The sequence below is a fragment of the Thamnophis sirtalis genome, unplaced genomic scaffold (assembly GCF_051295495.1).
Source record: "Thamnophis sirtalis isolate CommonGarterSnake01/CBP01778 unplaced genomic scaffold, rThaSir2_p1.2 scaffold_13, whole genome shotgun sequence".
NCBI lineage: Eukaryota > Metazoa > Chordata > Lepidosauria > Squamata > Natricidae > Thamnophis > Thamnophis sirtalis.
In genome coordinates this window covers 44,168,863-44,183,377 of record NW_028261393.1, presented here as the reverse complement: position 1 = coordinate 44,183,377, position 14,515 = coordinate 44,168,863, and the positions used below count along the sequence as shown (strand labels likewise).

The following is a 14,515-nucleotide window of genomic DNA, read 5'->3' as shown; positions in this document are numbered from 1 at the left end:
TTCTAAATTGCTTCTCTCCTTGATTAGTTTCCACCCATTGCTTCTTGTCCTGCCCTCAGGTGCCTTGGAGAATAGTTTGACTCCCTCTTCTTTGTGGCAACCCCTGAGATATTGGAACACTGCTCTCATGTCTCCCCTAGTCCTTTTCATTCAACCAGACATACCCAGTTCCTGCAACGGTTCTTCATATGTATACAATTATCATTGTTATGTGAACTATGCATCCTAGGGCTTGTGATTACCTACTGTAGCCTGGACTCCACCAAATGTCTTGGACATCAGCTCCTCTAAAGCTAAACTGGGATAGAAATATTTTTTTTATGCTTTGATGGAAGGCTTCCCAAGCTCCATATAACAGATAATCCTCACCTTAGACCACAGTTGAGCCCAAAATTACTGGTGCTAAGCAAGACGGTTCCTGTGTGAGTTTTGCCCCATTTTACCACCTTTCTGGCCACACTTGTTAAGTGAATCAGTGCAGTTGTTGAGTTAGCAATCCAGCTGTTAAGTGAATCTGGCTTCCCCGTTGATTTGGCTTGTCGGAAAGTCACAAAAGGGGATCGCATAACCCCGGGCACTGCCCCCATCATAAATATGAGTCAGTTGGCAGGGGTCTGAATTTTGATCCTGTGACCATGGGGACGCTGTAATGGTCATGAGTGAAAAACAGTCATCAGTCACTTTTTCAGTGAAGTTTGAACAGTCACTAATGAACTGTTGTAAGTTGAGGATTACCTATATAGTAACATATATTGTCTGGGTATGGAAGCTAAGCAGGGACTGGTGCGGTGGCCTAGAGGTGGAGCTCTCATCTCACAATCAGAAGGCTGAGGGGTTCGATCCTAGATAGAGGCAGATATTCCTCTCTTTGGGCACACTGAGAAATATATCTGCTGAATAAAACTCCGCATTGGCAACAGGAAGAGCATCTGGCCAGTAAATACCCAATTCCATTCAGTTGCACAGAGTCCACTCCATAAGGGATTAATGGGGTTATTAAAAGAGGAGGAGGAGGATGGTAGTGATGGTGATGATGATGGAAGCTAAGCAGGGCTGATCCTGGCTAATACTTGGATGTGGACCACAATCGAATCCCAGGGCTGAAGACTAGATGGAGAAGCTAAAAAAAAAGCATCAACTGTCAATGGCAAACATCTTGCTATTCCTTCCCCCTGAAGCATACTCAAACAAATCTTTAACTTTTCAAAAAAAAAAGAAAAGAACCCAGTCTTCTGAATTTTTAATATTGTTTTATAACTTGCCAATTCTTCTAAATTCTGTTTACTCTTTTTTATTAGTTATAGGGCTGTATTGTTTTGCTTTTTTTATTTGTCTCTCCCTGTAGCTTCTTCGTCAGCTTTGTTATTGCTGTGGCTTCACATTTACATGTTTTTTTTTCCCACTTGGTTTATTCCTACCTGCCTGGAGGCTCTCTAGCAAAAAGGGACATTTTGTTGATAAATAAAACATGAAATGAAAGAAATATATCAATTCAGAAGAGGCAAAGATTCAAGTGGTACTTATTTTCAAATTGTGCAGAAAAAGAAGTGCTTCCTCGGTAAACCCAAGTGGGGATGCCAAATGAAAACTACATTCGGTAAAATAATAAAAAACACCACCACAACAACAGTGTACAAAAAAAGGTACCGGATTTTTTAGAGTATAAGATGCACCAAGATTTTGAATTTAAAAAAAAAAAGTTTTTGCACTCTGCAGATTTCCCAAAAACGGCCCATTTTTTTTGCAAAAATGGGCCCATTTTTTGTCAAAAAAAAGTCATGAGTAGCCTTTAGGAGGCTTATAGAGTACTTCTGTGGGCTGGGGGGGGCAATAACGAGGAAAAAATGGCCCGTTTTTTGTTAATTTTTTGGCCATTTTTGCAAAGGGGACTGGGTTTCGGGAGGCTAAAAAAATGCTGTATTCAATGTATAAGACGCACCCAGATTTTTCACCCTCTTTTTTGAGGGAAAAAGGTGAGTCTTATACCCTTTAAAAATATGGTAGTTAAAATTAATGCCCTGATATAAAGCATTCCCTGTTCTTTTTCCCCTGCCAGTTTTCACTACATTTGAGGAAATAAGTTGGGTTTTCAGAATTTCTTCCCAAGGAAAAGAAAATGTGGGTGAAATGTTTAATAAATTTGAATGTTTAATAAATTTATAGGCTGCCCAATCCCGGAGGACTCTGGGCGGTTTACAACAAAACAATTAAAATAGAAGTTAAAAAACACAGAAAAACACAGTAAAAAAGTGACATCAACAGGGGTTGAACGAATTACTTTCATGAAAGTAGGGTTGTGTCATCCCTAGGCAAGTCCCACCCAATTTGTACAGGTGCCATTTTGCTGAAAGGTGCTTTTCAAAAGATAACTCATATTTTTATCCTTGAAACCCCAACGGTGCTTTTTCAAGAGGCAACTGGACTTTCTGGTTTTTCTTTGAAGACGTTTCGCTTCTCACCCAAGCGAAGTGTCTTCAAAGAGAAACCAGATAATCCAGTTGTTTTTTGAAAAAAGTACCTTGACAACCAGACCTGGGTGACTGAACATTTCTCCTTATTTCCAGGTTGAATCTTTCCTTTTTCAGTTTCCATCCATTATTCCTTGTCCTGCCTTCAGGGGCTTTGGAAAATAGCTTGACCCCCTCTTCTCTGTGGCAGCCCCTCAAATACTGGAATGTTGCTATCCTGTCTCCCCTGGTCCTTCTCTTCACTAGACTAGCCATGCCAAGTTCTTGCAACTGTTCTTCATATGTTTTATCCTCCAGTCCCCTAATCATCTTGGTTGCTCTTCTCTGCACTTTTTATTTTAGTTTCAACATCTTTTTTTTTAAATAGTGCAGTGATCCAAACTGGATGCAGTATTCTAGGTGTGGTCTTACTAAAGCTTTATAAAGTGGTATTAGTACCTTACTTGATCTTGATTGTACCCCTTTGTTAGGTTCCACCACAAATGCGTGCACAACAAAAGCGCGCCTGACTAAACCGTGGTGTCTAAAGCGCGGTGACAAAACCGCGCGACGAATGAGCGACTAATTAGCCCTAAAGCGCGCCAACAAAAGCGCGCCGACAGAAGCGCGCTGTAACGCAACCCTAAACCTAACCCTAAACCTAACCTTAAACGTAACCCTAAACCTAACCCTAAACCTAACCCTAAACCTAACTGTAAATCTTACCTTAAATTAAATCGTGCTTCTGTCGGCGCGCTGTTGTCGGCGCGCTGTTGTCGGCGCGCTTTTGACATTGTGGTTTTAGCGCTGCGGTGTTGTCGGCACGCTTATGACGTTCGCGGTTTTTGACGGGTCACGCTCTGTTAATGCAACTTACAATTGCATTGGCTTTTTTGGCTGCCGCTGCACATTGTTGGCACATGTTTAACTGGTTGTCCACTAAGATTCCAAGATCCCTCTCACCGTTCCTGCTCTTAAGCCTGGTTTCACCTGGTCTATATGTGTACTTTTTTTTTCTTGACTAAGTGTAAGAATTTTCTTACATTTCTCTACATTGAATTTTATTTTGTTAGATAGGGCCCAGTGTTCAAGTCTGTCACGATCCATCTGGCTCCTTCTTGAATTGTGGACTCCAACTCCCAGAATTCATGGCTGGCTCAAGAATTCTGGGAGTTGAAGTCCACCAGTCACCAAAGGACCGTCGTTCCCCACCCCCTGTTGCAGAGCTGCAAGTCAAGTTTGTACTGTCCTTTTGCATTTCTGTAAATACTTCTTTAAGTTTTTGGAAGGCCCCTGTTCATACATCGAATGGTTCGATTGAAATGAAAAGTAGAACTGGACCGTGTGCAGAAGTGGTATTCAGCAGGTTCTGACTGGTTCTGGAGAACCAGTAGTGAAATTTTTGAGTAATTTGGAGAACTGGTAAATACTACCTCTGACTGGCTCCACCCCCATCTACTCGCTGCCTCCCGAATCCCAGCTGATCAGGAGGGAATGGGGATTTTGCAGTATCCTTCCCCTGGAGTGGGAAAGGAATGGAAATTTTACAGTATCCTTCCTCTGGAGTGTGGTGGGAATGGATATTTTGCAATATCCTTCCTCTGGAGTGGGGAGGGAATGGATATTTTGCAATATCCTTCCTCTGGAGTGGGGAGGGAATGGAGATTTTGCAGTATCCTTCCCCTAGAGTGGGGTGGGAATGGAGATTTTGCAATATCCTTCCTCTGGAGTGGGGTGGGAATGGAGATTTTGCAATATCCTTCCTCTGGAGTGGGGAGGGAATGGAGATTTTGCAGTATCCTTCCCCTAGAGTGGGGTGGGAATGGAGATTTTGCAACATCCTTCCCCTATAGTGGGGAGGGAATGGAGATTTTGCAGTATCCTTCCCCTAGAGTGGGGTGGGAATGGAGATTTTGCAACATCCTTCCCCTATAGTGGGGAGGGAATGGAGATTTTACAGTATCCTTCCCCTGCCACGCTCACCAAGCCACACCCACAGAACCGGTAGTAAAAAAAATTGAATCTCACCACTGACCCTGTGTTGTGTCAATCCGATCAGGCTTCAAAAAACACATTTCTCTCCATCCTAGGGAGATCTGTACTTCCCGAGCAGTGACGCAGATATCATGGTTATGTGTCCCCATGTGGGCCAACAACAGCTGTCTGAATCTTGCTGGTATTGGAAGGAATAGAAAGAGAAGAATTTCGTGGGATGCTGGGGCCAAGCCAGCTGGCTCGGAGAGTGGCATCTGTAATTCCTTTAGCTAGCAAGCAAACAAACAAACAAACAAGAAAGAAAGCAAGCAAGCAAGCAAACAAACAAACAGACACACTGCAGATTCTCTTTCCAACACCTTATTGGCTTTGTTTAGTTCTGCCGCCCCCCCCCCCCCCGCTCTGCCTCTTCACAATGCCTCTCACCCTCCCCTCCTCCCCAACCCTTCTCCCTCTCTTGCCAGCCACACACACAGCCTGCTGAACAGGGACTCCATTAATTCTACATTTCCTAGATGGTATCGAAGTCACAGTGGGTTTCCACAGAAATTAATTTGTCCTGACAACAGCTCTAAAGATTGGAGTCCAGGGATAGCTTGGCTTAGTCCTTTTAAACCGAGCACAATAATAACAACAGAGGGCCGATAAGCAGCGGTCTTAAAGACCACACAGAGGAAGGGGTTGAAGGCTGGGCGTTCCTCATTGGGGGGTGGTCGAGGTGGAAAGGGTGTGTTAATCCATTGTGTCAGGGGTGGCACATTTGATAGAAGCCCAAGCAGGCTGGGTAAAAGGTCTTTCGTCCAGCATCCGATGGAATCGAGCCGGTCTAACAGTCGACATTTTGGGCTGTTTTCCATTGGAATGCTAAATAATATTATAAAGAAGAATGACGAATGCTTTTCTTCATTGAGTAATAGCTGTCTATGGAGAGATGTCCGTCCACGGGTGGGTTGATACTCGCATTACTGCCAGTTTGGCATGCCAAAAACTTTGCGCTCCTCGCCCGTGAGCATTTACACCTAAAATGGTCTGCGCATGCACAGAATGTTAGAAAACGGGGGGGATCACATTTCCGCGATGTGATGGAGATTGTTCTGCGCATGCACAGAACCAAAAATAAAGATGGCGACACCGACAATATTACTGGTCCAGGTGCGTGGGCGGCCGAGTTACTACCTACTCGGTCAAACCGGTCCGAACCGGTAGGAAACCCACCTCTGTGTCCACCCGTCTGCCTGCCTGTCTGTCTGTCTGTCCGTCCGCCCGTCCATCGGCCTTTTGATTTATCTCCCACACATTCTCTCTTTTTACGTGGCCTTTTTGTGTGATCCAAATAGAAATCTCGGTGTTGGTTTTTCCTCCTTGAAGATTTAAAATGCCCTTGGGGAAAAATACAGAGGGTCCTCAACTTACAACAGTTCATTTAGCGACAGTTTGAAGTTGCAACGGCACTGAAATAAGTGGCGTGACCCTTTTTTCCCCAACCCTGCGAACGTTGCAGCATTACCTTGGCCCCAGGATCAAAAGTCAGACCCTTGACCACTGACTCATATTTATGACGGTTGCAGTGTCTTGGGGCTCATGGGATCCCCTTTTGCAACCACCGGGCAAGCCAAGTCAATGGGGGAAGCCAGATTCATTTAACAACCATATTACTAACTTAACAACTGCACTGACTCACTTAACAACAGTGGCAATAAAAGTCATAAAATGGAGCCTTGACAAATGTCTCGCTTAGCAACAGAAATTTGGGGCTCAATTGTGGTTGTAACTTGAGGACCACCTGTAATATGTAACATAGATTTAAATAATGCTTTCCTTCTCCCTTCGTTTTTCTTGCTTGTTTAGTTTCCTGATCTTCTTAGAAGGTAACAATCCAGATAAATGTGTGGAAGGTCATGGAAGTGATTTTTTTTTTTTTAAATGACATCCTGTGTTTTTGTGTCACCTGCGGTTGTGCAGGAAGAATTCTCAAGTCATTTCACAACAATAATGAAAACAACCCACAGGCAAGGAAATGGAATAATTGTAGAACGGAGCTATTCTGGTTAATAATTACATTCTTTTAAGTGTAGGAATCCAACAATGTTGTGTTTCCCATCCCTTCGTATATGCCTGAATATATAACACATACACACACCCAGACAGACGGATGGATTTTCCCAAGTTGTTATTATTGTGATGGTTGATTTGGGGAAACGGAGAGTATATTGTGTCCCTATGCATCTTTTTATGCACTATAATCTTGACTGAAATAATCTGGAAAGTTTTAAATAGGTTTGCAGTTTATCAATAAGAAATCTTGGTGCTTTGAAGAATTATGAGTTAGCGGATTGTCGATAAAATCCATTTCAGCAGATTTATGAAAAAAGCACCCTAACATGGCAAACAGATTACTTTATAAAACAGAAGGAATGCTGTGAAACTTTTTACCATTTATCCATAGAAAGCATCACGGGAAAATTATGTATTGCAAGCAGCAAATTTACATGTCAGTGCAAATGTGCTGTGGCTTCCAGAAAACCCACTTTCTCTCCTTGATTTTTGCAAAAGTGAAGTCTGATTTTGCTTTTAATAACCTAAAGCCATTAATGACGTAAGTCGGGAATATATAACTCTTCTTAAAAGCAAGGTGTTAATCTGTTTGACATGAAGGGATTCTCTCCCCTGATATTCTACAATTAAATATTAATGTAATAATATCCTCACAATTTGTTCCTCCATGCTGAAACCTTGTTAGTCTTAAATGCATGTCCAGATTCGAGAAAAATCTGATGATTGAGTTTCTTGGGTGGGTGAGAATACCAGATTCAAGCTGTATTGTAAGGGCAGAGAATAGAATAATAGAATAGAATAAAAAATAGAATAGAATACAGAATAGAATAGAAAAGAGAAAGAATAGGAATAGAATAGAATAAGGATATAATAGAATAGAATAGTGAAAGAATAGAATAGAATAAAAATAGAATAGAATACAGACTAGAATAGAAAAGAGAAAGAATAGAATAGGAATAGAATAGAATAAGGATAGAATAGAATAGAATAGAATAGAATAGAATAGGGAAAGAATAGAATAGAATAAGGAAAGAATAGAATAGAATAAGGAAAGAATAGAATAGAATAGAATAAGGAAAGAATATAATAAGGAAAGAATAAAATAGAATAGAAAGGGAAAGAATAGAATAGAATAGAATAAGGAAAGAATAAAATACAATAGAATAGGGAAAGAATAGAATAGAATAGAATAAGGAAAGAATAGAATAGAATAGAGCTGGAAGGTACATTGGAGGTCTTCTAGTTCAGCCCTCTGCTCAAACAGGAGAACCTATACCAGTGATGGCTAATCTTTTCTGGACAGAGTGTCCAAAGTGTGTGAGTGCATGCGCAAATGCAGCGTATGTGCCTGAACCCCCAAAATGCAATGCATGTGCAGCCCTCATGCATGTCCCCCACCCCTGTGCATGCATGCATCCCCATGTGCTCCCAGCATGCGCCCTGCCCCCTCCACCTGCAGGACAGAGACCTGAAGACCAGCTGCCTAAAGGAGGTAGATCTTTGTTATATAGAATAGACTGGCTCAGGCCTTAATGGCCCATTGACAAAAGTGGGGAGAGGCTGAGTTTCTGCCTCCTTTTTAGGGGAAATATTCTGCCCTTTTAATATTTCCTAAAATATCTCATTTTCCTGGGAGAGGGGTGGGTGCCAACTTCCTACAATGGGAAACGGGGTGAGAAAGAAAGAAACCCCTTTCCCTTGAACGGCCTTAAAAACCAGCTGTCTACAGAGCATGCTCTTAAAGTTAAGCTGCAAACAATCCTGTGGTATTTTTATTTCTTGCATATTGGGAAGAGATCCGTAGACGGTGCCAGGATAGAAAAAAAATTAGGAAGAAAAAAAGATCCTTGGGGGAAGACCGAACTGAGTGAAAAATAAATATTCTTTGTAGCTTCTCTTTGATGCAAAGAATTTTTCTCTTCCTGGTAGAGTGGAGTTCAGCCACTGAAAAAAAAAGGACAGTTGTCCAAACTTAATTCAATGTGTTTTGCGGGTGAGTGCAATAACCGAGAGAGGGAAAATCTCTCTTCATGTACCTGTTAGGTTTTCACAGGCAAAATGAAACTATTTCTAGGAGCCAAGGTGGCACAGTGGTTAAATGCAGCACTGCAGGCTATTTCAGCTGACTGCAGTTCTGCAGTTCGGCTGTTCAAATCTCACTGGCTCAGGGTTGACTCAGCCTTCCATCCTTCCGAGGTGGGCGAAATGAGGACCCGGATTGTTGGGGGCAAAAGGCTGACTCTGTAAACCGCTTAGAGAGGGCTGTAAAAGCCCTATGAAGCGGTATATAAGTCTAACTGCTATTGCTATTGCTATTCTAGTTGCAACTCTCAGAAGTTCCCTAACCCTAACTCTCAGAAGGTCTAGAACTGTGATGGCGAACCTGTGGCATGGAGCCATTTCTGAGGGCGCATGAGGCGTTGCCCTGACAGCTCCAGCGCATGCTGATTTTCGGCTTTTTTTCACCCTCCTGTTCAGAAACAGACTTCCAGTTTGCCATTTGGACTGTTTTTCGCTCTCTGAAGGCTTCAGGGAAGCCTCCTGAAGCCTCCGGAGGGAGAAAAACGGCCCAATAGGCAAACTGGAAGTCTGTTCCTGAACTTCCGGTTTGCGTGTTGGGCAGGTTTTTTTGCCCTTCAGGGAAAGAAAGAGTCTGGAGGGCAAAAAAAGGGGCCCGCATTCATCATGTGCCAAAAGTGGGGAGAGAGCAGGGGGTCGCAAGCGCATGTGCAACAGGAGGGCACATAGAATTATGTGTGTAGACATATGCACGAATGACCCCCACATGCTGCCCCCCATGTGCCCACCCCACTTTTGGCAAAAAGGTCAGCCATCACTGGTCTAGAAAGTGTCTTCTGGCCAAGGGACACCATTAAAAAAAATAATCGTGTTTTTCCATGACTAAATGAATTAGTTTGGTGGGCAGTGAAGCAAATGTATCTCTACAATCGGGGCTAGGCTTCAAAAAATTCAGCAATGGGTTATCTGTCAGGTTGCTGGGCGGGCGTGGCCTAGTCGGCCTCCTGCACCATGGTGTGTGTGTGTGTGTGTCATTTTCGTCTTCCCCAGGCTCCGGAGGCTTTCCCCGAGCCTCTGGGAGGGCAAAAACTGCCTCTATTGTGCTCTGGCACCCTCCAGAGGCTGGAAATGGGCCCTTCCTGAACCTCCATGTGGCCCATTTTTGATGTGAGGTAAGTGCAGGGCCTGGGAGGAGAGAGGTCGGGTGGGTGGGGCCAGCCAGTGATGGGATTATGGAGATTCTCTGAACCAGCCATAACATTAGCTACCGGCTCTCCGGAACCCAGGCGAAACCGTAATAGCCCACCCCTGTCTTCAGTAGTAAGACTGAAGTTTAGTCTCATTTTTCTTCACATTCAAGGGAAGATTGTTTTTATATGTTTGCCAATTTGAGAATTAATATGCCTATTCAATTAAAGCCCAAAGTCTTAAAAAAAAATACTTTGCAGGCAATATAGGTAGAGAAAATGCACAGGATGTAGTAAAATGCAAGCCAAAATATCATTTTTGGGGTGCTTTATAGGTTGACTTCAGATAGAGTGGGCTTTACAATGGGAGATACACACACACGCACACACACACACACACGTTGTATTTGTGCAAAGGCAACAGTAAAAAATATTGGGTTTCTGTCGTGATGGTCTCTTGTGACGAGCCGATAGACAGAGAATGGAAGCAGTTAGCTTCCTCCCACATTTGGGCATACCAGGGGTTGTGACACTACATACATACATACATACATACATACATACATACATACATACATACATACATACATACGATCAATACAGATTAGAAATGAATAGCTCTATTTGTCTTTGTTTATCCAAATGCTGTGAGCTTTTGCTAAACGAGGCAGCCAAAATGGCTGAAGGGAATCAGAATGGTTTAATCATGGCTTAATAGAGTAGTTCCTAGCCACCTTTCAGTACAGGAATCTTTTCCAAGGAATTGAACCTTTTTCAGTTTGGATCTCCGAACACGTAACCTTTCTTTTCTGGGAAATGCTTCTTTCTTTCTATTTTTATTTTAAACCGCAGCATGTTCTGTGCTGAAGATTATCTGTTTGAATGCATTATATATTTGATTGCAAGCCGTTTGTTTTGTTTGAGGCTCCGGTGAGATAAATAGTCCAACTTTGGGCTCTTGGCATCTGTGTTTTGTTTTATTTTTCCTTTTGCATTAGAATGTAAGCTTCTGGATCTTTCCTCCTGCCTCTTTTCCACCAGCGTGATTTCCCTGGGGAGTCATTAACATTCAGCTCACAGTAGCAGTCACCTACACCGTTGAACTTGCTATCAAATAACCTTCAAAACATTACTAGTTATTATGTGTCATAGGCCAGATTTATGATAAACTAACTTTGAACGAAGCCTTGAATCTTGAGGTGTTTCTCCCACCCTGCTCATCTAGGCTTTGTGTCTCATTAACATTTATTTGCCGTGTCCTGGGGTTTAATTTTTAAATTGGTTAGCTTTACACTTTCCCCATCTCTTATGCTGGTTTCCAGAGGTGGGATTCAGCTGGTTCAGCCCGGTTCAAGCAAACTGGTAGCAGAGATCGCGGGTGTGCCTGCCCGGCTCCATGCCATCCTATTTACACACATTTTGAGGGGGAAGGTGCATGCCCAAGCATAGCGCATGCATGGAAGGCTGGGCAAATGTGCAGAACTTGCGCAGTGAACCAGTGGTAAATGAAAGTGAAACCCACGGCTGCTGGTTTCTGAAGTGGGCTTTCTCCTCCCTTTGTTCAGATAACTTCTCTTCTTTTTTAATTTATTTTTTACTCGTTTATTTGTTTTTTAATTGAGTTTTTTTATTTTTCCATTTTCATAACATATAATCACATGTATACTATTACATAGCCAACATTATATTGTATTATTAAATGTTTACATCAATTCACCTTACCATCAACTCCCAAAAACAATTATTGGCTCTTCTGCTCTCCATACACCATATTTGTACCATATCCATCACTTTCTTCTCCCTCTCTCCTCCCCTACCTCCTTTCTTCCCCCTGTCATCCTTCCCTTTTCTACTTCCCCTTCCTCTCTCCTTCTCCTCTCTCCCCTTTCCACTCCGCCTTTCTCTCCTCCCCTTCCCCCCTTGCCCTCTCTCCTATCCCTCTCTTCTTCCCTTACCTCTCTCCTTCTCCTCTCTCCCCTTTCCACTCCTCCTTTCTCTCCTCCTCTTCCCCCGCCCTCTCTCCTATCCCTCTCTTCTTCCCTTACCTCTCTCCTGCTCTTCTCTCCCCTTTCCACTTCTCCTTTTTCTCCTCCTCTTCCCCCCTTGCCCTCTCTCCTATCCCTCTCTTCTTCCCTTACCTCTCTCCTTCTCCTCTCTCCCCTTTCCACTCCTCCTTTCTCTCCTCCTCTTCCCCCCTTGCCCTCTCTCCTATCCCTCTCTTCTTCCCTTACCTCTCTCCTTCTCCTCTCTCCCCTTTCCACTCCTCCTTTCTCTCCTCCTCTTCCCCACTTGCCCTCTCTCCTATCCCTCTCTTCTTCCCTTACCTCTCTCCTTCTTCTCTCTCCCCTTTCCACTCCTCCTTTCTCTCCTCCTCTTCCCCCGCCCTCTCTCCTATCCCTCTCTTCTTCCCTTACCTCTCTCCTTCTCCTCTCTCCCCTTTCCACTCCTCCTTTCTCTCCTCCTCTTCCCCACTTGCCCTCTCTCCTATCCCTCTCTTCTTCCCTTACCTCTCTCCTTCTCCTCTCTCCCCTTTCCACTCCTCCTTTCTCTCCTCCCCTTCCCCCCTTGCCCTCTCTCCTATACCCCTCTTCTTCCCTTACCTCTCTCCTTCTTCTCTCTCCCCTTTCCACTCCTCCTTTCTCTCCTCCTCTTCCCCCGCCCTCTCTCCTATCCCTCTCTTCTTCCCTTACCTCTCTCCTTCTCTTCTCTCCCCTTTCCACTTCTCCTTTTTCTCCTCCTCTTCCCCCCTTGCCCTCTCTCCTATCCCTCTTTTCTTCCCTTATCTCTCTCCTTCTCCTCTCTCCCCTTTCCACTCCTCCTTTCTCTCCTCCTCTTCCCCACTTGCCCTCTCTTCTATCCCTCTCTTCTTCCCTTACTTCTCTCTTCTACTTCCCACTTTTCATCTCATTTACTTGCTATATTTCAGCTTCTGAGTGAGCTCCATTTTATGTTGATGGTATTTATAATTCCTTTTCAATATACATATTTAATTTTGACATATATCTTCCTCCTCCTTTTTTAAAAAATAAAAGAGAGATATATTCATTCTGTTTGGGGAGTGGGAGGTGGAAGAAGGTATGAAGAATTCCATGCAGGTAGTCCTCGACATATAGCAGTTCATATAGTGACCGTTCAAAATTACAAGAACACTGAAAAAGGGGACTTATGACCGTTTTTTAATATTTACAACTATTGCAGCATCTCCATGGTCACATGATCAAAATGTCAGACGCTGGGCCACTGACTCATACTTACAACGGTTGGAATGTCCTGGGATCACATGATCCCCTTTTGCCACCTTCTGATGAGCCAAGTCAATGGGGGAAAGCCAGATTCACGCAACGAGCTTGTTAGTAACTTAACAACTGCAGTGATTCACTTAACAACGGTGGCAAGAAAGGTCACAAAATGGAGCCTTGACAAATGCCTCGCCTAGCAACCGAAATTTGGGACTCAATGGTGGTTGTAACTCAAGGACCATCTGTAATACGTAACATAGATTTAAATAATGCTTTCCTTCTGTCTTCGTTTTTCTTGCTTGTTTAGTTTCCTGATCTTCTTAGAAGGTAACAATCCAGATAAAAGTGTGGAGGGTCATGGAAGTGTTTTTTTTTTTTTAAATGACATCCTTTGGCAAGGAAAGTCATAAAACGGGAGCAAAACTCACTGAAATGTTTCATTTAACAACAGAGACTTTGGGCTGTAGTCATCATTCATGGATTACCTGTATTTTCCAGTTGCTCTTCGTAAGTTTTTAAGGGTACTCAGAAGCTTTCCTTGATGGCTCAACTTTAGGGGATATTAAAATATTATAATGATTGTTTTGATAACTGTCTTGGGGTTGATGGTAGTATAAAGAGATCCAAGAATGCTCAGGAAACCTTTTAGATGTAGGAGTTCTTGACTTGGGGAACTTGTGAGAGCCTCCAGAAAGCACACAGAGATAACTGATTCAGGAAGATTCATTAACTTCTCTTCATATATAATATAGCGCATGAAGTAAATATACAATACCAAAAACAGGTTTTCCGATGTGGTAGCAAATACAAGCAAAACATAGGCAGAGGAGGAGAACAGTTTCAATTCAGAGCAGCAGACGAATTTTCATCTCAGCACAGACTCAGAGCTTTAGTACAGAAGTTAAGCTAAGCCACACCCAGGCTCCTTGCTGTCTGAATCAGCAAACATCCCCCATTGGCTGACCTTGTTTCCATGTCTTTTCCAGTCTGAACTCTAATGCACTGACAGAACTACAACTGAAGGACAGTTCCGTTCTAATGTGATGCAATTCTCCAACATTTAACAAACATCTTTAAAGAACTGTGATACTGACAACACTAACTTTATCAGAGAATGATAAAAGCTCTTCTATAGTTTATATTTCAAGAATTAGGTGCAACTATGATAGCAAAGTGCATCAGGGGTCAACAATGCAATGCAAATAGATCAGGTTTTGGAACTAAAAGTGTTAGGAGCAGATGATTGAATCTAACATGGATCTCTAGTCAAAATCAGGAATCATGAGGAAAGTCAAGTTTACAGCCTATTTTGTACATGTCCCAGACAATGAAATGGTGCTGGGTCTCAGAACTGGAGGGAACCAATCAGCATACAGGGAAGAAGTCCAGAAGGTATCTGCATGTTGCTCAAAAAACAACTTACATCTAAATGCTAGTAAGACAAAGGAGATGGTGCTCAATTTCCAGAAGCACAGAGAGGAACCTGCCCCACGGTATGTTGAGGAGGGTGTGTGTGGAGAGGATTTCGTCTTTTAAATTCTTGGGAGTGCTTATTAGTCAAGATCTCACCTGG

General features: G+C 43.0%; 1 long non-coding RNA gene across 3 annotated transcripts in view; it reads left to right on the top strand.

The window, feature by feature from the left end:
• The window catches only part of LOC148043163 (uncharacterized), an 88,230-nt gene that overhangs the window by 26,707 nt on the left and 47,008 nt on the right, over positions 1-14,515 (top strand). The gene's annotated exons all lie outside the window — the stretch shown is intronic.